Genomic DNA, 23646 nt, shown 5'->3' on the forward strand with positions numbered 1-23646 from the left:
CCACATGCCATGGGTACAGCTTTTCACATTAGCTTTGGCAAGAAGAAGAGCCAAACCCGAGGGAATATTCTGTTATTTCCCTTTGAATTGTTTGGGATTCATGCCCTGTTGATTTTCAGTGCAGTGGGGACGTGAAGCTGTATATTTAAACCAGTATGTGGCCAAGACACTGTGTCTCATGAAACTTCTTTGACAAGAAGCCCAGTTGGCACAAATGCTGCCTTTCCACTTTTCTGTTCATATTATCCAGCCAGGAGATTTAGTGCTGGTTAAGGAGTGGACAAAGCACCACTGGTGGCCAAGTGGCATGGACCTTTCCAAGTGTCACTGACCACAGAAACAGCTGTCAAGGCAGCTGAACACAGGTGGACCCATCACACTTGGGTCAAGGTCTCTGCAGCCCCAGAAATTTGGACGTCTCGGCTGGAGGAGAAGGAGGGAGTCACAGGGAGGCTGTGACTGACACTCTGCAGGAGGGGACCAGAGCAGCAGCCAGGGCGTTGACATCGCCTACTGCTGGGGTCTTCATTTCTTCATGCAGGAACAGGAACGACACAGCACCAATACAATGATCAGATGGTTCATTTATTTTCTAAACTGGGTTACATTTATACTGTATACCAATCTGTACACATAATTATCTCCTCTACAATTGGCTGCATGTACTGTTCACACACTTATATAAGCATATTATTCAATAACTACATTTAGGTCTATCAGACCAGAATTTATTTAATTTTCTCTTTTTCTCATCCCGTTAGTTCTTTATGTTCTTTTACAGACCACGACTTGTTCCTTCTGTGTCTGACAACCTTGTCTTCGTTCTTAACTCTTTCTCTTCATTTTGCAATTTGTTCTAATGCAGCCCAGAGTTCTGTATCTCCCCCTCTTTTCTTAAAAATTTGAGTAACTAAATTGTGCAACATTTGTTGAAGTCATTGTAACAAACAAGGAAGAATCAGCATAAAACTTAGAAATACAACCAGTAACATTATTGCTCCTATGATCACTGTTTGCCACCAACCCCTTAAACCGAACCTAGCAAGCTGTCATGGTTTTAAAGCAGTAACTAAGAAATTACTAGACAACTTACTTATTTCTTACTGTGAGATATGGATTAGAACAAGAGCAAAACAGGCTTAAAACTTAAAAGGAATAAAGAAAGTTTTTAACAAAACTACAAGAATAAGAAAATTAAAATAAACTTCCAGAAATCCCTTTTTTCTTCCACTACCCAACCATTCCCTTGTTCACATGACAACATAGAGAGAAAAGACTTTGGAACTCTGGTGTTTAAACAGTCCCCAGTTCCTTCTAGAGTCTTTTCATCAGTCTCTGTAGAGAAACAGAAGTCTTCTTCTGCTAATCTATGGAGTTTCTCACAAGAAAACTATTTCTGTTATAGCTTTCTGTTTCTCTGATGCCAGCTGCCCGGAAATATGTCATCAGATTTTCTCCTCCCATTTCACATCTCTCCAAGGTGTGTATGGGTCACTGAGCTTAGGGATTTTATTTTTAAGGATAAGTCATTCAAAGGCAGAAGTCTTCTTCATCTGTCTCTGTAAGCCTTCCTGGAAAACAGTTTTCTCTTGGCCTCTCAAAGCTTCAAAATCTTCACTCAACTCAATTCCAGCAACTCACAGTATTACAAGTACTCTCTCTCTTTTGCTCAAAAGTTACACTTTGAATATCTTATTCCTCTCAATACTCTTATCATGAATTAAAGGAGTCTTTTTATACTATTATTGTTCATCTCCATAGCTTTAACAGGAAGATATTTCAGCTGTAAAGCATCTCCGTATTCTCTCTTTCTTATTTAAACTTAACTCTTTTTTTCACTGTTTTTGGTGGTTCTATGATGTCTTCTCTATGTTGATTGTCTCTCTCTTTCTCTGTTTTTCTGAGAAAAGGAGTAATCTGTATGTTTATCCAGGTAGTAAAAGAATTAAAAGCTTTAGGAAAACTGCAAGAGTTCATGGTGTTAAGTTTCAGTCTAGCAGCAAAACCAAGCTCGGCTGACCAGCGCTGCTTCTCTTCCCCCTCCCCCCCTCCACCCCGCAGCCTTGTCGGCCTGGAGAGGGCGGGGAGGAGGCCGAGACAGAGCCTTGTTACCTCCTCAGAAGCCGGAAACCAAAGAGCATAAAAGAATTCTGTCTGTACTTCTTAAGGAGGTGTTTACAAGTTGAATTCACTTTTTAATGGTCAGACCTCCTGTCAATTCTTGGAAATGACTGATAATTGGTCAGGAGGAAAAAACTCCCATCAGCCACCAGCAGCTTCAACTTCCCCTCTTTCTAAGCTGTCTTAAAGGTAAAGCTACCTCATGACAGTAGGAAATTATTAGCTTCCTCTGGACACATTTCTTTTTCCTCTTATGTTTGTTTTATGCATCTTCTAGTTCATCTCTCTTCAGCTTGCAGCATCTCTTCAGTAATTTGAGTCTTACAAGAATTTTTTCAGGCTCTCTCTGCCCTTTAGCAACACCTTCTGTTTCTGGTCCACAAACCTTGTCTTCAACTGCTTTTAAACCATCCCTAACAGCTCGATGGGCTTTTTGGTGTGCATCCTGAATGGCCCGTTTTGAGGATCCCCTATCTAACCTTTGCATGTGATACAAAAGTTCAGACATTGCCTTTTCTTGTTTATGCAACAAATAACAAGTTGCTCAGGCTGAAGTTTAGGGTGAAGTGTTTCATCAGTTTCCACAGGAAGTGACACTTGAGATGGATTAATCTGCTGTTCTGATGGAGCAGGTGGGGCTGACTGAAAAGGTGAAGGATGTGCAGGCATACCAGGCATATCAGGCAATGATGGTACTGAGGGAAAAGACTGAGGCACCGTGGATCTGTTATAAATGAAATTAGAATTTCAGACAACTAGGTCTATTTAATTGATAGCAATTTAATAACCAAAAAAAAAAAAAAGATACAATTTAGTGAATTGAATACAAGAATACAATTTAGTAAAAGAATACAATTTAGTGAAGAACAATTTGATATAAAAGAAATACAATTTAGTAAAAGAGTACCATTTAGTAAATATATTCAGATATCTATATCTATATATCTATATGTGAATATAGCTTGCCAGTGACTGAATATGGTTAAGGCATAAGCAAAACCAGCCGGGGTATGGGGAGGGCTTCTCAACCTGTCTCACGTACAAAACAAAGCACTTCAAACTAAACTTCTATACTGTATGCTTATACATATTCATTAATGTTTCCCGTAAGTTTCCTTCCATTTCCCATTCTTTGACTTTATGTCGCTATTCCTCAGGGCTCATGCCTCACTTGTTGCTAGGGGGTCTTTAGTCTTCTTTTGGTGGGCTTTTGGATGAAGGCTCACACTCATCCTCATTGTCCTCTGGATAACCTTACAGGTTGTGTGTGCGTACTAAGCGTTGTGTTATGTAAGTAAGCATTGTGTTCCACTAATTAGTCTTACATTTTATAATTTTCAGGCCCTATGCCTAAAGTCGTTCCAACTTTATCCATCTCAAGGTTGATTTCATCTTGGGACATTACTTATCTCAAAACTGTACCTTAATTTTAACATGTAACATGTGTAAAGGGGTACATCTGCCTTGGAACACTAATTCCTTTGATTGCTTCTAATAATAACTTTCCAAATAGTTACAATTTAGTTAACATGAATCAATTCCATTTATCACAGATCTATATCAATTTCCCTTCCTCCCCAAAATTCTCTCTCGGATACCGGACACACAGTTTTTGGGGTAATAATATCATTGGTTTTCAAGAAATTATTTTCTTCTTTGTAATTTTTTCTATCTTTTTCAGCTGCTACAAAAGCCTGAGCAGCAGCTGCTGCAACACAAGCCTGGCCTTTCATTGTTTCTACCATTAGCCTTAGAGTACGATGGGTAGATACCAACTTTCCAGCTTCTTTGTCCCTTGTTTGAACAGATTCCCCACGTTCTGCACCAACATTAGTCTATGTAGCTGTATCATAAAGCGGATCAGCATTTACAATGAAAGCTTGTTTTCTACACCAGAGAAGCAATGCAGCCAAATCCCCTTCCTTGATCTTCGTCTCTGTTTTTCCTGTAAGCTGCAACAAGCTTTTAATAGCAGCCTTTTCTATCCCTGATACAGCGACTCCCATGCTGTTGATATCTGATCCTTTCTTTCCGGCTTAGCGCGGATCCATTCCTGCCTCTCTCGGGCAGCCCGGCTTACCTCCGGTAACGCCGGCCGACAGCCCCCCGCCTTCTCCAGCTTCTGCTCCCAACAGCGACGCTTGATTGTGTCTCGGGGTCACCAGTTTCCCGGGGCCTTCATTTCGTCATGTGGGAACAGGAACAGCACAGCACCAATACGATGATCGGATCGTTGGTTTATTTTCTAAGTTGGGTTACATTTATACTGTATGCAAATCTGTACACATAATTATCTCCTCTACAAGTGGCTGCATGTATTGTTCACATGCTTTTATAAGCATATTATTGGATAACTACATTTACATATATCAGAACACAAGTTATTTAATTTTCTCTTTTTCTCATCCTGTCAGCTCTTACTTTATGTTCTTTTACTGACCATGACTTGTTCCTTCCATGTCAGATAACCTTGTCTTTGTTCTTAACTGTTTCTCTTTATTTTCCAATTTGTTCTAACGCAGCCCAGACTCCTACAGCCTACCCACAGACCGTCTGCTGAAATTGTCTGTGTGGGCATCCCTCCTTTAGAATCTCCAGTCACTGCAGGGCTAATACTTGCTGTCATTGTTTTCTTTACGTTAAGTGGTTTCTGTGCCTTCATTCACCACAGGGGGTGTGGAAGACAACAGGAAAATTAGATTAGGAGATTATATTACACCACAAGAATGTTTTTCTTCATAATCTTACCTTTCTATTATCAGTTAATTTTGAGCCAGAATTCAGAGAATATTTTTTGAATCCTAAGAAAAGAAGTAGCAAAAACCTTTAACTTTAGCAATTGTTGGGGCTGCAGAGGACCAGGGAGGTCTGAAGAGTGGCCATGGGTGGCCAGCCCAGTTGAACCTAAATGGTGAGTCAACATCCTGAGCAAAGTCCATTATAGAATGAGATTTTAGGGTGAAGAAAGAAGTCCATGTTGACTTTATTCTTCTGAAAGAGACATTAATTGCCTAAATAGAACAAGAGGTTTATATGTGGGAAAAATATATTTCTGACTGGACTTTATCTTAGAGTTTATCTATTAGGAAAAGAAGGGGAGTGTGTAAAAATGATTAAATTACTCAAACTGCTGCTTGCAAATAGATGCCAATAAAACAGTAGTGAAACAAATAACAAAAAGAATAAGTTACCTCATGTACCAGCCCAAAAATGGAAAGAATTGGAATGGGATGTATTTTCATGGTTACCTAGTGAACTATGGGTTAAACAAATGCTTCTTCCCCTCTTGTGTGCTGTAGCAAGTCTCATCTTTTTACCACGCATGATCCCTGGCTTTGTGCAACTTACTCAACATGTGCTCAAAGGGATGCAGGGAGGAGCCATGACTACAGATCCAGAAATGGCTACAAAAGGAGAAAAAGTTATGTCACTGCAAATAATTGCAAAACCAAAAATGATCCAGGAACAGAAAATTAAGTCAATGATAACTAAAGTTTGTAAAGACAATTATTTAGAAAATGAAAGAGGAGGGATTGAAAGGAATAAGAGAGATCTATCTTTACAATCAACCTGTGGGTCTGCTGGTAAATAAAACTAGATACTGAGAGGTAAAGAAACAATGGGAAAGATTCCACTGATTGATGAAAGGAGTGAGAGGGATTGGTCTTTACAAACAAACTGCAGGTCTGCTCATAAATAAAGTTAGATGCTGAGAGATAAGAGAAACAATGGCAAGAATTATAAATTCTATAGGAATTCCAGTGATTGACACAAGGAAAAGAAAAGGGGAGGGTATACATTAGAAGGGAGTCTTCAGTATTAGGCATTTCAGGAAGCCTGTACCTCTCAAGTACCTCAGCCAATGGGGAAAGAGAAAGGGAAATCAGGATAAAGAGGAGGCTGTGTCCTCCAAAAATTTGAGAGACCCCAGGAGAAATACCCCATGGCCTCTCCTTTCATTCCAATAAAGTTATAGGACTCCTCTGTCTCCTTTTTAGACAAAAAACCTGCTGGTGTTTGGACTAATTTTCCTGACACTAGCAAGCAGAAAATATTGTAAAACCTTCCAAAAGGTGCAGGGTATTGGGCTGGGGGGGCAGAAAGAACACACACTCATCCCTCTCCCCATTCCAGACACATTAACATTAGAAAAGCTAACCCTGTAATGAATTGTGGGGGACAGTGAACCAGCCAGCGATACTGCCGTCCTTCTGTAGAGGGGAGAGAACCTTTAGGAGCCACCTGCCCCCAGCAGGTTTCCTGTTTCATGTTAATTTTATGTTTGCCATTGGTTATCTCCTTGGAACCACCCTGACCTACAGAGCATAAAAGGTCACTCTCTCTGTAAGCCTCCTGGCATTCCTTTGCAGATTTCTTGGGGCAAAGAGCTGGATTTAAAGCCCTCGAGAGATCAGATAAGAAGCCCCATCTGCTCACTCCTGCATCGCTTTGACAAGCTGAATTCATTCACAACAGCCTTGCCAAAGGCTAAGAGCAGAAATCACTATTGAAGCTGTGAGGTCTGGGGTCTCTGCATCCCACCACCACCCAGCGAAGCAATAATGAATAACCCTGCATTTACTGCAAACTCCGAACCTGGAGATGTCTTGTTCACTGATACCTCAGCCAAACACATTGATGGTAAAAGTATAGAGCTGCTACTCCTAAAACAGGAATGGAATTGGTAGAAGGAATCAAAAGGTACATAGGTAAGAGAGTTAGAAGACTCTTATTGGCAATAAAAGAGAAAGCAAGGATGGTGTACGGTAATTCTTACGCAATCTGGGCTGGTGCCACACAGTGATTTTGTCAGTGGAAATGTTCATTGGCAAGTGAATGGAAAAGAGGTTTGGCAAAGGCAGGATTTGAATGGTTGATTTTACAGACTCAATCCTAACAAATCTATATAGGATGGGTTAAAAGCCATGTGAATGACAGATTTTACAGATATAATAGAATGATAAAGTGGATCAGCTGATAAAAGTCAGAAAGATAAAAACTGATCCACAACAGTGATACCAATTTGATAAATGGTTACGCTGTAAATTAGGGCATACTGGAAACTCTGTTTTTTGCCACACAGGGCAGAGACAGACGATTGATCTATGTGGAAACAGTATTCTTACAGAGTCCCCAGTGCCAGCTGAGGCTTAAACAAAACCCCAAACCTGGCACAACCCCCACATATCAAAAGTAACAAAACACTCTGGTCAACTGGCCAGACAATTTCTACTGGACTTCTAAATACATCTGTTCCTAGTACACGCTAACAGGTGGAGATGATATCTGAACTGACAGTTGCCACTAAAAGCAGACATGCTGATGGAAAAGCTACTGTTTCAGAACTGCTGACTGGTTTTCCAGTCTCCCTGTCCCAAACTCTGTGCAGAGTGACACTCCTGTCTCGGTACAAGTTTGGTTTCCCCCAAAACTTGAGAAGTTGTTTCTCAAGGAAGCCTCGCAAGCCGCTCCTACACTGCCCCCGTCTGGCAGCAGTGAGCATAGCGCTGTGTTTGCGACGGGAGGCCAGAGATGGAACCGCTGCCGTTAACTCGCTGTGCCAAAAACATATCCATTATTGCTGAAATTCTGTTGTCTTGGTTTCTCTAATAACCTTGAATGCTTAAGTATACCCTCACTAGAAAAAAGACTAGAAGAAAGACTTGGAGGTGAGACAAAGAACCACTCAAGCAGCAGCGAGAAGGACTGTTCACAACCTGCACGGCTGTGAATGCTACTACTGCTGCTGGACCCCTAGCAGCGAATCAAACCACAGGGATGGACACAGAGAAACCGTGCGGGACTAATAACTAATAACTAGTGATTCTGCTGTAACCAAAAATGACCATGATGGCACTCTTTATATTTTTAGGCTTACAGGCCAATGTTTGCAGTAATGCAGCATGGCTAATCAGCCATCCCAGCAAAACTAACCATGTTGTTTTTCCTAAACTCACATACAACAATTGTACCTGACCCTTGAAAGGGCATTTCATGAAAGCATTCAAATGGTGAGAACCTCATACCAAACATATTCTCCAAAAGTCTTTCCCCAGCTGAAGTGATGCTCCTTTGGGAAGGAGAGACAACTCAAATTTCCAGAAATGAACAAAGCCTGAAGATACAATCAATACCTCGAAAGAAGAATTTATCAATCTTTCAGAAGTAATTTTAAAAAATCAATAAACTTTGGATTTACTTTTGGCTTCCACAGCTACCAGCACCAGTTGCTGCGTATGTGTAGATCAGACTCTGCGAATACAGACTGATGTAAAAGAAATTGGAAGGAACACTAGAATCTTTCAGGAAATACAAAAGAACCAATGAGAAAATATATTTAATGGAGTAACCTCATAAGTTCCAAATTTAAATGTGGCCATTAAGAAAACTCATCGGCGTAATAACCATAGTTCTAACATTAGTGTTCCGTACATTTTTTTCTATTACAAATTTGTAAAATTGGATTGAACAAGATGTGTAAATCTGACAATAACCATTTTCTCTCACAAGCTATCAGAAGAATGAATAACTATTCTATGTAAACTTGTTTACATTAAATTTTAATTAATACAAGTGAAATACCAAATAATTTGATCGTTTTAATTGCTTTGTTTAACATTTGTATATGTTTTGTAGTTTTCTGCAAGTATTGCTTTAGAATACTTGCGTCTTCCCCCTGATTGTCACCGTGGGTAGAAAAAACTTCTCCTTTAATGTAACTTGAATTTCCATATGACCATGGAATCAGTTTTGCTTACCTCTTCAAAAGAAGACATAAAATTCCCAACTGAAGTAATATCCTAATCAGGTAGAAACAACTGAGTTTCATTACGTCTTTGATTCCACTGAGACAACCAGACTATTCTATAACACACATATAGATGTGCTTAAATGATTGTAAGGCTGTCTAACACTTGATATCTTAAACAAGAAGAACGCTAGACTAAGAAGTGTGAATGGAAGTGAAAAGATCATCTGATCATCTGTTAAAGTTCTTCAGTCCTTACAACAGAGAAACTACATCCACAAACTCGTCTTTGTTCCTGATTGCATCTCATCCTTCTATGATTTTAGAACTCAAGGTGTGGGGAACGTCCTGACTTACATGGACTGGTAACAAAACAAGTTAAGTCACTTACTGGATTGTCTCCAACTACCATGAACACTCTGAATTTATGCTGTATTTTGTAATCTCTTGGTTTATTACTAATCTTTTTATATATATATATAAATATAAACATATGAATAACTAAATATCAAAATATGTATATGCTACATAATCTAATATATAAAAGACATAAACTGAAGACACAGCAAGTGCTTCTTAGCAATACCAATAAAGTGTTTACCATCTTTTAATGAAATAGTGAAGCTGAGGAGATCAATGTGTATCCAACTACTCGATGATGTTGTATGCGTAGATGAAGGTGGATGCCTTTATAACACAGAGACAAGAGGTACCTGTGCTGCCACACCATGAGGTAAAGCCAAGGCCTTCAGTCCAGGGGTGGAATCTGGCAGGACTTCCCCCTTACCACAGAAGAGCTTATCAGTTCTATCAGCAGGTGCAGTAATTCCCCACATTCTGCCCCTCACGTGAACAGGTGAGTTAACCCAGGCCGGATGGAATCCACTAAAAGAGTTATTGCTGACACCAGAGAGATGGGATACAATAAACATCTCTGCTGGTAAGGAACAACTTGCCTTGAGAACAAGACATGGGAAGATAAGCTGGAATTTCTGACTGACAGACACTTCACTTTACAAACTATAGAAGCTACACAAACTTTCACAGAGGCAGAATCTTCTACACACACTGCAAACGTGTAGGATGTCTTGAAGTTCGGATGCATCTACGTAGATACTTTAAAGGAAATTGTGGGACAGAACTTTATGTGTACTCCATCATCAATTAGATGGAAGTCACATTAATTCCTGATCTATACTTTTTCCTCACTAACTGTAATGTAGGTACCTTTTATTATCCACTCTATTTTTTATCTAGCAGTGGCTCATTTTGTTTTGTCCTATTGTCCTGGGTTGATTATGATGTTAAATTGTATCCCCATTTGTCCACCTAACCCAGACACAAGTTTTGTATTCTTAAAATTTCATCTAAGAGTGAAAGTGAATGGAAAAGAAGCACCGAGTCTGTTATCAGAAACTGTACGTGCTCCCCCCACATCCTGAGAAGAAGTTTTGATTACAACACAGACAAACAGCAAGACACAGATCACCTTGACTTTTCCAACTAGCCAGAGCAGTGAGGTCTTCCTGGACTGTTTTCTTTCCCTTTTCCTTGAACCTGCTCTGAACTGGGGAGTCAGGGGAGCACCGGGAGCTTGCACCCATAGGCTACCGAGAGCCCAGACTGGGCAGCGGCATTTTCCAGCGCCAGAGAGATTGAAAACAGAGCGAACACCCACAAGAAAGAAACCCTCTGATTTTTGTCATCTCTTCAGAGTGGCAAGAGTTTTGTAATCTGATATTGTTCATTCTTGTGCTGGGTAGTGCTGTGCCTGTTAAATACACAGGTTTTTTTCCAGTTCTCTCAAAAAAATCTCTTCCCAAACTGGTTGGGAGGTGAGAGAAAGAAGCCATGTGAGTTTGCTTCCCTGGGGTGGAGCCCATTGGAGGTTTTCTCCCAAAATTTGCCCTAAACCAAAAGAAATACATTCATTGGCGCATTGGCGCCCAATGTGGGGCATGAGAGAGTGAAAAATCCCTGTACTAATTGTACTGAAGTGACAATTACTTTGTATTGAGACAAGATAAAACAATCCCTAGCCATCCAACCATGCTGTTTCAATTAATAACGTCTTTTAAAGTGCAAACCTTCATGTGTTTCTAGTCACTAGGCTTTTTTGAAGTTTTAATACCTTTATTATCCCTTAGTTTATTTTCTTATCCAAAACTAGCCCCAGTATTACCTCTAACACATAGCTTTTACAATAGAGGAACACAAATTAAAATAGCTGAGCCTAGTGATTATAATTTCTAAAAAGTTGATTCAAGTGCTAAAATCTGTTCCAAGTATAAAAGATTCAGAAGTATGGTTATGCACCCAGTTTGTTAGAAGAAGAGCAAGAAATGAAGCTTTTCAACCTTTCCTTTCCTTTCTTTCTTCTCCTCTGAATCTCTTACATCACTATTAGAGAGTGTTCAGTTTCCCCTGAATGTTAAAGAGACCATCTTTCTAGCATTTAATCTGACAAGTTTCCTCTATACAGTCTTCAACCTCTCTAGAATGAGAGCTGAAATTTTTGGAAGGACTGATAAAACCCCTGAACCAAGCGTGAGAAATCCTGAGTGGTGTGAAAAATAAGAAGATATAAGCCAAATACTGAAGCAATTTTCTAACCCTATAGTTTAAGACTTTCCACATGAACAAATTCAGAATCCAGCTGAAGTAGAAAAATACCTAAAAGAAAAGTGTCATGATGATTCCAAAGAAAAAAAAAATCATTACAGTAAACTAAGCCCTAGCATATGCTTATCGTACATTGCTAAATACTGTAAAGCGGCAAACAAGACAAAAAGAACAAAGAAATAAATCAAGTTATCCCAGTTACTCAAGCTGCAGCCAACCTCCCAGTTACAAAGCTGATAGCTAAACCAAACAACAAACCTCAACCAACAGCTGTTACTACTAACACAAAAAGTAGAAAGTGCACAGACAAAACCGATCAACCAATAGATGATGATGATGATAATGCAAGAAAAAGACCCTCAGCACCCCCTGACATAAAATCAAGAGTCAAAACAACTAGCACAAAATCAAAAGCTAATATTGAGTCCTTTTCTCTGAAAAACCTTCGTGCCCTAAGGAAGGACTACACTTGACGACCTGATGAATCTATAATTAGTTGGTTAGTCCGTCTGTAGCAGGTGAGGCTACAGTTCTGGATGGTACTGAAGTGAAGCATCTGAGATCCCTGTCACACGATCCAGTTATCGACCAGAGAATGATGAGGGGAGCTAACCCTCACAGTCTCTGGGCACAGGTCCTGGAAAGTGTAGCCCAAAGATATCTGTGTGTAGATGATCTCTACATGCAGCAAACACAGTAAAAAAACATCGAACAAGAAATCCAACACCTGAAAGAAATGGCAGTAGCAGAAATTATCTTTTCAAATGACATACCAACTAAAAATCCAGACTTAGTGCCATGTACATCCATGGTGTAGTGAAAATTAGTACGACTTAAGCCACAAAAATATGCATCTGCTTTAACAATGATAAAGCGAGATGAAAAGAAGAAGAGCGTGCTAGATATAGCAAAAAAACTCCGAGCATACGCAGATGCCGTGCATAGCCCCACACATACAAAAATCACAACTATAGAAACACGTCTGCAGAAATGAAAAGATAAGGTAGAAGAGAATCACAAAAAACTTAGAGATGAAATTAAAGAAGACCTTCTCCAAATTTCAGCAGTACAGATCAAAAGTCCTGGTACTCAACACAAACGTTCCCCAAATCGAGAGAGAAAGTATACCCCACGAACTGAACTGTAGTTCTTCCTGCGTAATTGCAGAAAAAACATAGAGATAAAATGAGAAATCTACTGCAGCTCTGACACAACAAGTGTGTGAATTAAAGGAAAAGTCACAAAAGAAGTTCCACAAAAAAAAAACAGCTCAGTTACCCGTAACCAAACTGCAAAGTATAATGATAATAACATGTCCAATCCCTTTAAAAGAACCTCCAAAACATATACCCAAAGAAAGAAAGATAACCAAGCCTAGAGGAGCCCTGCCTGCCTCTAGCCAAGTAGAAGCTAAGAAAAATTGTGGTTTTTAGACTGTGTAGATTCGTTGGCCTGGCACATCAGAACCACAAAAATACAAAGTTTTAGTTAATACTAGTGCACAGTGCACATTGATCCCATCAAAACCTGTGGGGGCAAAATCTGTTTCTATTGCTGGTGTGACACAGAGATCGCAAGATTTTACCTTCGTAGAAACAGATGTGAACCTAACTAGAAGTGAGTGGAAGAAACACCCTATTGTGACAGGCCCGGAGGCCCCATGCATTTTAAGAATAAACTACCTCCAAAATGAGTATTTCAAAAATCCAAAAAGACTCAAGTGAGCATCTGAAATAACAACTGCAGAAACAGAAAGTGTCCAACAACTGAACACCTTACCTAATCCATCTACAGTAAGACTTCTAAAAGTGAAAAAACAACAAGTACCAATTACCACCTCGACAGTACACTGCTGACAATATAAAACAACTTGAAATGCTGTAATCCCCATCCATAAAATGATCTGAAAACTAAAAAGCCAAAGAATAGTCAGCAAAACCCACTCACCCTTCAACAGTCCCATTTGACCTGTACATAAATCTAAAAAAAATAAAAATTGACTGTAAAGTATCTTACATTAAATAAAGTGACTCCATAGCTGAGAACTGTTGTGCCAGACATGCTGGAGCTCCAATATGAGCTAAAGTCCAAAGCAGCAAAGTAGTACACTACTATTGATATTGCCAATGCATTTTTCTCCATTCCCCTGGCAGCAATATGCAAGCCTCCATTTGGCTTCACATAGAGAAGAGTGCAGTACAACTAAAACTGACTGCCCCAAAAGTAGAAACACAAGCCCACCATTTACCATGAACTGATCCAAGCTGCCCTAGAAAAAAATAAAGCTCCAGAACATCTACAGTACATAGGTGACATCATTGTGTGAGAAAACACAGCAGCAAAAGTGTTTAAAAAAGGAGAAAAAATAATCCAAATCCTCCTAGAAGCTGATTTTACCATCAAAAAACAACAAAGTTAAAAGACCAACTCGTGAAATTCACTTCTTGAGAATAAAATAACAAAATAAACAGCATCAAATTCCTACTAATGTCATCAACAAATCCACAACCATGTCTCCACCAACTAATAAAAAAGAAACACAAGCTTTCTTAAGTGCCATAAAGTTTTAGAAAATACATGTTTCTGAATACAGTCAAATTGTGAACCCTCTTTACCTAATCACCCAGAAAAAAAATAATTTCCGCAAGAGCCCTGAGCAACAACAAACCTTTGTTCAAATCAAACAAGAAATCGCTCATGCAGTAACCCATAGCCCAATCAAAACAAGACCAAATGTAAAAAATGTACTCTACTCTACAACCAAGAACCACAGTCTGTCCTGAAGCCTTTTACAAAAACTGTCTAGTAAAACTCAAAACCGACCATTAAGATTTTAAAGTCAAAGCTACAAAAGATCTGAAGCCAATTACACCCCAACAAAATATAAAATCTTAGCAACCTAGAAAAAAGTCCAAGCTGCCTCAAAAGTAATTAGCACTAAAGCACAATTCCTCCTAACACCCCAACTACCAATACTAAAATAAATGTTCAAAAAAAGTTTCCTCCACCCATCATACAAGCAATACCACATGAAGCAAGTAGATTGCTCTTATCACACAACATGCCCATATTAATAAACTGAATCACCCTGAAATTTTAAAAATAATTACAAACTAGCCTAAAAGTGAAAATTTTAGTCCCACAGATAAAGAACAAAAAAAATAACAAAAGCTGAAAAAACTCCACCATATAACCAGCTACCAACAAAAAAAACATGCTATGCTCTTTTCACTGATAATTCCTATCACATCATAAAAATAAACCAAAAGTAAAAAGCAACTGTATAAAACCCCACATGAAAAATCACAAAAAACACTAAAACAAAAAGGAAATCAAGTCAACTTGCAAAACTCAAAGCTGGTCAACTAGCTTTAAGTATTGCTGAAAGAAAAAAGTAACCAAAGCTCTACCTCTACCCAAATTCATAAATAGTAGCCAATGCTCTGTGAAGATAGTTAAAAAAGTAAAAAAAAGCTAATTAGCAGCGTAAAAGAAAACCAATTTGAGCTGCTAAAAAGTAAAAAAATATTACTACCAAAATAAAAAAACTACCAATAAAAATCTGCCACATAAATGCCCATATCCCCAAAAATAAAACTAACAAAAACCACCAAAATAATAAGCAAGTAAATCAAGCTGCAAAAATACAAGTGTCAAAAATAAATTTAAATTAAAGACATAAAAAAAGTTATTCCTAGCCCAAAAAGCTCATAATACTTCAAATCATCAAAGTAAAAATGCCACCTATAAGTGAGCACAAGACCAAAATGTAAATTTAACCATAAACAACATTTCTCAAGTTCTTCATGACTGTAAGATGTGTGCTACAATCAAACAAGCCAAGCAATTAAAACCCCTCTAGTACAATAAGCAATAATCCAAATACAAGTATGAAAAAACCTAACAAATTGACTACATCACACTACCCCAAACCCGCCAAGGCAAGCGCTACATGCTCACAATAGTAAAAACCACCACAAAAGAGTTAAAAACCTACCCTGTGCCTCATACTACAACCCATAACAAGACCAAATTATACATAGTAAATAATACAGAAAAATAAAACAACACGATGTATACCTCAAAAAGACCTAATCATTAAGTAAAAAACTACTACCATTATCTGTACATTAAACCATGCAAACATGAAATAAAAAGAAATGTGTAAGTGTTAAAAGTATGAGCAAATTAAAAATAGTGTTTTAAGTGAGTAAAATAAGAAAGTGAAAAATCCTACAGCTCTCCAGCGTAAAGCCTAAATTCAATAACTTAGTGTAAGACGTAACAAGAACATGATAAATCTATTACTTGCATTTTTTGAGTAAAACAGAAGAAAAGTTTTTATCTATGTATATGTGTGCAGTTAAAATATTAGTTTTAACAGTAAGTTGACGATATAGAGATAAAAAGTAGAATGTCCTAAGTTAATTATCATGTTAAATTGCATCCCCATTCGTCCATCTAACCCAGACACAAGTTTTGTAATCTTAAAATTTCATCTAAAAGTAAAAGTAAGTATAAAAACCACCGAGTCTGTTATCAGAAACTGTACTTACTCCCCCGCATCCTGAAAAGAAGTTTTAACTACAACACAAACAAACAACAAGAAACAGATCGCCTTGACTTTTCCAACTAGCCAGAACAGTAAACTCTTCCTGAACGGTTTTCTTTCCCTTTTCCTTAAACAGATCAAACCTGCTCTGAACTGAAAACTCGGAAGAGCACCAAGAGCTTGCACCTGTAAACCACCGAGAGCCCAACCTGAGCAACAACATTTTCCAACGCCAAAGAAATTAAAAACAGAGTAAACACCCACAAAAAAACCACAAACCTCTAAATTTTATCATCTCTTTAAAACAATAAAGTTTTATAATCTAATATTGTTCATTCTTGTACTGAATAGTACTGTGCCTATTAAATAAACAATTTCTTGCCACTTCTCTCAAAAAAATCTCTTCCTGAACCAGTTAAAAAGTGAGAAAAAGAAGCCACGTGAATTTACTTCCCGGGGGGGGGGGGCATTAGAAGTTTTCTCCCAAATTTACCTACCAAACCAAAACAAATACACCTATGTACTAAGTAGTCTATTTAAAGTCTTATGTCTGTTAATCCTTTGTCAATTCTATAAAGAACTAATTTTGTAATAAACCTAATCAGCCATTCTTAAGAACTTGTGCATGAGAGACATTTGGGGTGCAGGCTGCCTCAAAATGAGCTGCTGCCACAAAGCTGAGACAAAAGCAGAACTTGTCTAAACTTGTCTCCGTTTGTAACAGCAGAGCCCAAACACAGGCGGAGGAAGAAGGAGCAGGAGCTCCCAAGAGAGACTGGAAGGATGCCCTCCCTCTGGTCTCACTTGCTTGGCTTTCTGACAGGCTCTGAGGCAGGGGCTGCGATTCCTCAGTTGTGGGGCCCAGAACCAAACCCGGGATCGCGGCACTGCCTGACAGCGCTCCGGACCCCGGCACGGCTGTGTGTCCCAGTCTCGGCCACTGTGCTGCTGCTTCATTTGCTCTTAGGCACACCCACAGCTGCCTGTTAAGCCCAGATGCTTTCTGGTTCTGCCCTCTTCCTGATTCTGAGCAGGGATGGAGCATTGCTGTGCTTTCAGGAAGCTATTCTTGAAAGCCTCAGGCATTCTAAGCTCCTTTGCCCTCTGTGGATGCTTGCCACAGAATCCCTCGCAGCCAGCTTCAGGGCATACTCAGCTTGGCTCTTCCAAAATCCAGGGCTCAGGGTGCTCAGCAAGACCTTTAACTCCACAATGCTGTGGAACTGGACCTTCAGCACAGGGACCTTTCCAGCCTGATCTGCGCTCGTTCCTCTGCGCCTCTGCACAAAACACAACGCAGGAGACAAAGGCGGGAGGGGCCTGTGTGTCACAGGGCTCAGGATTTGTGACCCTTCAGCTCCACAGACAGGCAGGTTAAGTGAAAAACTGTTTCTCGATGGAAGGCAAAGGAAAGCGATGAGCTGAGAAGCAAAAAAGGGGGTGGCACAGTCTGAGGGCTGCAGGGAGGGAGCTGTCAAAAGGGAGGGGAAAAAGAGGGTATGGGCAGTGTCTGAGGGCTGCAAGGAGGGAACTATCTACAGGCAGGGAGAGGGCTGAAGCCACACGAGCTTCCCACAGGCTCAGCTGTGCCAGTCATTAGCTGTGCCTGGAGCTCCAGCTGGTCTCTTCTGGTATCAAGGTATTCTCATCTTCCATGGTACCTGGAGGCCTTCAATGAACAGTGGTTCTTCTGAGCCGGCAGATGAGCGTACTTCTGCAGCTCTTTCACTGAATATCAGCTGAACTACTGTTTGTTTGGGAAGGGCTGTCATTCCTCCTTAGGGCTCGAAAGGCTGGAAGAGAGGGGAACACAGCCACAGTCAGAGCCCGGATCTGTGGGGAATCCTAGGAGAAAGTCCTGCCAGGGCCATCCCAGCTGGCTCTTGCCAGGGTCACAAGAGGGAAGGGGCCAACAGGATCAGCCACAAGGTCCCAGTCAAAAATCCGCACCCCCCCAAACCACAGCCCCGCGTCCCTGAAATCTCCGTGGGCTCTGCCCACACCACGCCTTGTCCACACAGGTAGCGAAGCCCTCCATTGCAGGGGCAGAGATTGCAGCTCCCCGCGCCAGGCCCCGCGGACAGCCCTCACTCACCCTTACTGAAGGCCTGAAGATCTTTCTTCTGCCCCCTCATGGGCACCTCGACCATCTCTGAGAACACAGAGCCTGTCAGGGCCCGGGCAGCACAGCTCCCTGCCAGCGGCGCTGCCAGCCCTGGGGCCACAAGCCCTCCCGCCCCGGCAGGGCTCAGCCCCAGCCCTTGCCGCATCCTGACTCAGCCCAAGGGCACGGCTGCCAGAGGCCGGCAGCAGCAGCCCCGAGGGCAGCCGGGGCTCCAGGGCGCCGGGCCCGGGTGCCGCTGCCGGGACAGCAGCAGCCGGGGCCGGGGCCGAGCTGCGGCGGGGCGGGGAGGGAGCCCGGGCTCGTGGCTCACCGATGAACCTGATGGCCGCTGCTCGCAGGGACTCCTGTGGGTTCTGCAGGTACGGCAGGGCCTGGTGCAGGTACTCTGCCGCTCGGCTCTCGTCCTGTGCCAGCTGCAGAGAGCGGCAGGAGGGAAGGGTTGGTGCAGGCTCTGCCCCTCGGCCGGGCGCTGCCTGCGGCCAGCCCGGGCCTCCCATGCCCGCCCAGCCCTGAGGCACCGGGCAGCAGCCGCTGGTGCCGGGCTCTGGAGGGGGCAGAGGGCCGGCTGCTGCCCGGGGCGCCGCGGTGCCGGCCCGCCCCGCAGCCCCAGTGACTCGGGGCTCCATCGGCAGCCGGCTCGGGGCCACAGGAGCCTGGAGAAGAAGCCGTGCGGCCCAGGGAAGGGAGCGGTGTGTGGGGCGCAGGCTGGAGCCCCTGGGTGCAGCACTGGGCAGGGGCCACAGCTGCCAGCTCCACACACTGAGCGCCGGGTCCAGGGGACTTCTCTAGGTTGAGGCTGGGACTTCCAGGCTCTCTTTAGTAGGCATTCTTTGAACCTTCATGCGTGATACACCTGCAGGATCTGTGTCGTGGTTTTAAACTAATAACTAAGAAAATTACTTACTTCTTGCTGTGAGATATGGATTAGAACAAGAGCAAAACAGGCATACAACTTAAACGGGAAAAAAAAAAAAGAAAGTTTATTGACAAACTACAATAATAAGAACACCAGAATAAACTTCCAGAAAAACCTTTCCATCCCCTATCTACCCACTATTTCCGTATTCACATGACAACAGAGACAAAAACTCTGGAACTTTGATGGTTAAAACAGTCCCCATTCTTGCTACAGTCTTTTCACCAGTCTTTATAGAGAAACAGAAGTTTCTTCCTGTTAATTTATGGAGTTTCTCACAAGAAAACTATTTTTGTTATAGTTTTCTATTGCCCTAATGTTAGCTGCTCAGAGCTGCTATTATTAGAGTTCACTCCTCCCATTTTCACATCACTCTGAAGTGTGTATGGGCCATGAGTCTAGAGATAGCATTTTTAAGGATAAGTTATTCAAAGGCAAAAAAGTCTTCTTCATCTGTTTCTGTGAGCTTCACCAGAAAACAGTTTTCTCATTGCCTCTCAAGGCTTCAAATCTCCCAGCACTTCACTATACTATAATTACTTTTTACTCAAATTTACACTTTGGACACTATTCCTCTCTAGATCTTGTATCATGAATTAAAGGAGTTCTTTTCAGGACTTCATTGTCCATCTCCATAGTTTTAACAGAAAGATATTTCAGCTTAATTAAAGCATCTTCTTAATTCTCTACCTTTCCTGAAGCTTCTTTTCTTTCCTGTCACTGGTAGCTTATAAAGTCTCTTTTCATGTTGATCACTCTCTTTTTTTCTCTCTGGATAAAAAGATTAATCCGCAAGTCTCATCTGGGTAATGAAAGAGTTAAAATCTTGCCCAGGCTTTTGTAGATAATTCGGTGATCTCTGCCGAACAGGAGCTGGAGCCGTCTGCGATGGAAGGTTCCTCATAGCTGCTCTGGAGAGTGTGGTCACTGCTCCAGCCCTCTGCAAGTCCAGGGCCTCTCTCTTTCTTCACTCGGCAGTTTCTAGTGAATGTAGTTACAGCAAAACCTGCAGCTGAGCCAGAGATCGGCTCGGCCCGGCCCAGGGAAAACCTTCCCCAGGCCCCCCCATCTCCCGGCCGGGAGACGGGGCAGGCCCAACTCCATCCCCGCCCGGCCGCATGGCCTGGGCAGGGACGAGAGGCCTAGAGCTCCGCCACCTTCCACAGCCAGGAAACAAAGAGAGCCCAGAGAGCTCTGCTTTTACACTTTAAGGTAGGGTTCACAAATTGATCCCACTTATGGCCTAAACTGCTGTCAGTTCTCAGCAATGACCGATAATTGGTCAGGAGAAAAGACTCCAAGCACTTCCCAGCAACTCCAACTCCCTTAAAGGTGAAGTAACTCCATGACAATCTGTTCGAGATCCCTCTTCCTCAGGAATCTGGCTGAACAATGCAGTGTTTCCCTGCGAGCCCTGGACAGCAATAGAGACCCAGAGACGGCAACCCAGTCCAGGGCACAGGACCCGTGTCTCTGTACCAAGGCCTGGAGGAGGCTGCAGCCGACAAGGGAGCAGGAGGCAGCTGAGCTCCCTCCCAGGCGGATACCAGCAGCCCAGGGGTTCTCCCCTCTGCCACACGTTGGTTCTGGTCATGGCAGTGGAGGGAGAGTGGGAGCAGGCTCTGGTGCGTGTGTCTTCAGGGCCTTTTCTCTCTCATTAATAAATGCATCATCTTCTGGAAGAAAACATGAAGGACAGCTGAACCTGTCAATCATCCTGTATGAATGGAAGGAACAAAGACCTCAACATTGGCTGCTTCAGGCCCACCTGGGATCATGCCTGAATATTCCATGGGGCACCAAATGTCTGGGCAGCACCCAGTGGCCATGGCTGGGGCAAAGATTCTTAAGTTGTTATGGAATGGCAGGAGTACCTCAGCCAGCTGTAGGGTGATGGGCCTGTGTATCGAGGTGCCATTATCCAGGAACAAATAGCTGAGTAGAATGATGGTTATCCTGACCACATCACTATCATTTTCTCGCAGGAGCTCCAGCAGGCTTTCAGTCAGGCTCCACATTCTTTCGGCCTGTGCGAAACACAAGTCTGTGAAACCTCACCCTGCTGCTGCAGGGCCCAGAGGCCAAAGGCCTCTCCTAAAGCACTCGGGCAGCTGAGCCAGGAGGCAGGAGAGTTTGGAGCAGCTGCCTCAGCACCCAAAGCCCAAGTGACTGCGTTCCCCACCCGCATGCTGTCCACATGGCTTCAGCTGCTGCCTGATTCTCGAGGGATCATCCTTGAGCAGGAGGGAGGCCCTGTGAACCTGGTGACACATCTCTGCGCACTTTCTCTGCAAGGTTCTTTGATATGATCTCCAGGATGCTGTCACCACATTCCCTCAAATCCAGGCAATCCAGGACCTGAAAGGCACAGGGCAGTGACCGGGGACCCGGCCGGCAGGAGCCTGGAAATGTGCAGGGCTGGGCCCAGGCAGAAGCACAGGGCACGGGCTCAGTCCCAGGCAGCTGCGGCTATGAGAAGGCAGAGAGCTGGGAGCCAGCTCAGCGAGGTAGTGCTGGCCATCAGGCTCACCTCCACAAGGAATGGAAATGCCATGGCAGGGAAATCCCTGTATGGCAACTCTCTGCTGAGCAGCCCCAGCAGGTAAAATGCAATCCTGGAACACAAGCATATGGATGCATGGCACATTTCCCTGACAGGAAATAAAAGGAGCCAACACCCTGATCCAGCAGGGGCAAACCTCTCCCAGGACTGACTCATAGACATCTGATCTCCTCAGGGTGGGATGTAAGCGGTCCCGGCCATGTCTTTTGTTTCTTCATGACCTGTATTTGTGCCCCGGACAACCACTCCCTTCACAAAGTCTTCCTTTCAGATGGGAAAAAATTCCCTAAAGAATCCAAACCAAAAGAAGGGCCTCTACTTTGCTGTATTCAGACAAAAAGAAATGCTACAAAACAGCTAAAATACAGAATCCAAGAAAAATTTCTTAGCTTATAATGGCACAGCTCATGATCAAATTCAGGTATCACTAAATTTCTAGCTAAATACGATCTCACTCATTTTCAACATGTAAACAAGATGGCCAGTCCTGTCCTGCTGGGTCCCAGCAGCGCCTTGCAGCAGTCCTGCACCCACGTCAGGATGCTGGCCAGCACGGGGCTGTCCTGGAAAGTAAGGCGGCCGACTTGAAGTTTGTGCAGGTAGCCAAAGGTCAAGCCCAGCAGTGTTCCCTCAGGATATAGCAGACTTGCAGAGCTGCCTGATGCTGCCCACTCCTTGTGGCACCAGTTGCTTTCCTGTGCAATGTTCTACCTGCTCCAAGAGTAAAGAGGGAGCTGGAGAAAGAGCTTGCCAGGCTGCTCTCCCTCCTTTCCCAGCAATCCTGCTTAAGGGGAGAAGTCCAAGCTGAGCTCAAATGTGTAAATGTAAGAGATGTGCACAGGAAGGGTCAGTGGGAAGGATGATCCAGGAACCATTGGCCTGGCAGCCTGAGCTTGCTACCGTGGAAGGGTTTGGAGCAGATCCTGCTGAGTGCCATCCCATGGCATGTGCAGGGAACCAGGGGGTCTGCTGGAGGGTGGGAAAGCTCTGTGGAGGGATGGGAACAGCTGGGGGTCCTGGTGGGGTGTTGAGGAGTTCTGTGAGCATGTTTTGGGGACGTTGGTGTTGGTGGGTGTGTTGGGGAAGGAGCTGTCTAGAAGTGAGAGGTCTAGGCTGGAATTTGAGTCAGTTTCACGGCATCATCCATGGTTTGGCACAGCTTTGGTTATGAAGGAGATAGGGAATATCTGTGACTTTTCCTGTTACTGGTCCTGGTTCTCATGCAAAAAAGAAGAGGGGTGAGCTGTACTGTACTGGCCACTTAGATATCTGTTCCAGGGGGAGGATTAGCCTTTTGCAATCTACTCAATTGTTTGGACTGCTTTTGTAACACTCATTCCTTGAGAGCTTGTCATCCTTAAGAGAATTAAGGTATTGCCATCCCTTCCTAGAAAACCCTTTGAAAACCAAAGAATGGCCACTTTTTGCCTCTGTGTAGTGTTATGATTTGTAAACTGGCTCTCAAAAGATGACATTAAGGCAAAGGACTCGCTGCTTTGAGATGGGAAGCAAACTTGCAAATCTTTCAAATTGTCAGGCCATACCAATTAATTTGGGAAGTTTGGAACTTTATGGAGCTACTTGAATTGAGCAAAGGGAAGTAAAGCTTTCCTGAATTGAGGATTCTTAAATGCCAGATGCTTCTCTTCCTTTGCTGCAAAGGTGATTTTGTGCTGCAGAAAATGATTTAAATGAGAAAATAATTCCAGCAAGGAGTAAGAGCTTCTGAAAGATAGCAGGAGTTGCCAACAGTTGCTCCAGGTGTTCCTGCCAAGACCCCTGCAGGAAGGAGCCCAGCTCCCAATGCACGTGGGCTTTGGCTTTGGCCCTCTGGCACAGCAGCCCCCCAGGGGCACAGGTCTCTGGGGCAGGAGAAGGGCACCAGCACTGCCAGGGCTCAGCTGGGGCGGCAGGTCTGCCTCAGCAGGGACTCTGCCACACTTGCTGATTTCAGTGCTGCCAGGCCCCTGTACAGATTCTGTGCAAGGCCCCGTGCCCT

General features: G+C 42.9%; 1 long non-coding RNA gene across 1 annotated transcript; it reads right to left on the bottom strand.

Moving 5' to 3' along the window:
- Positions 1 to 564: 564 nt before the first annotated feature.
- On the bottom strand, positions 565 to 9280 carry LOC147652084 (uncharacterized). Its single transcript, XR_015289620.1, has 2 exons — positions 4202 to 9280; positions 565 to 2845 (listed from the first exon to the last, which is right to left on the bottom strand). It is a non-coding gene; the product is annotated as an uncharacterized LOC147652084 (long non-coding RNA).
- Between the last annotated feature and the right edge of the window lie 14366 nt (positions 9281 to 23646).

The sequence above is a fragment of the Cyanistes caeruleus genome, chromosome 7, assembly GCF_971803275.1.
Source record: "Cyanistes caeruleus chromosome 7, bCyaCae1.hap1.1, whole genome shotgun sequence".
In the NCBI taxonomy this organism is placed as follows: Eukaryota; Metazoa; Chordata; class Aves; order Passeriformes; family Paridae; genus Cyanistes; species Cyanistes caeruleus.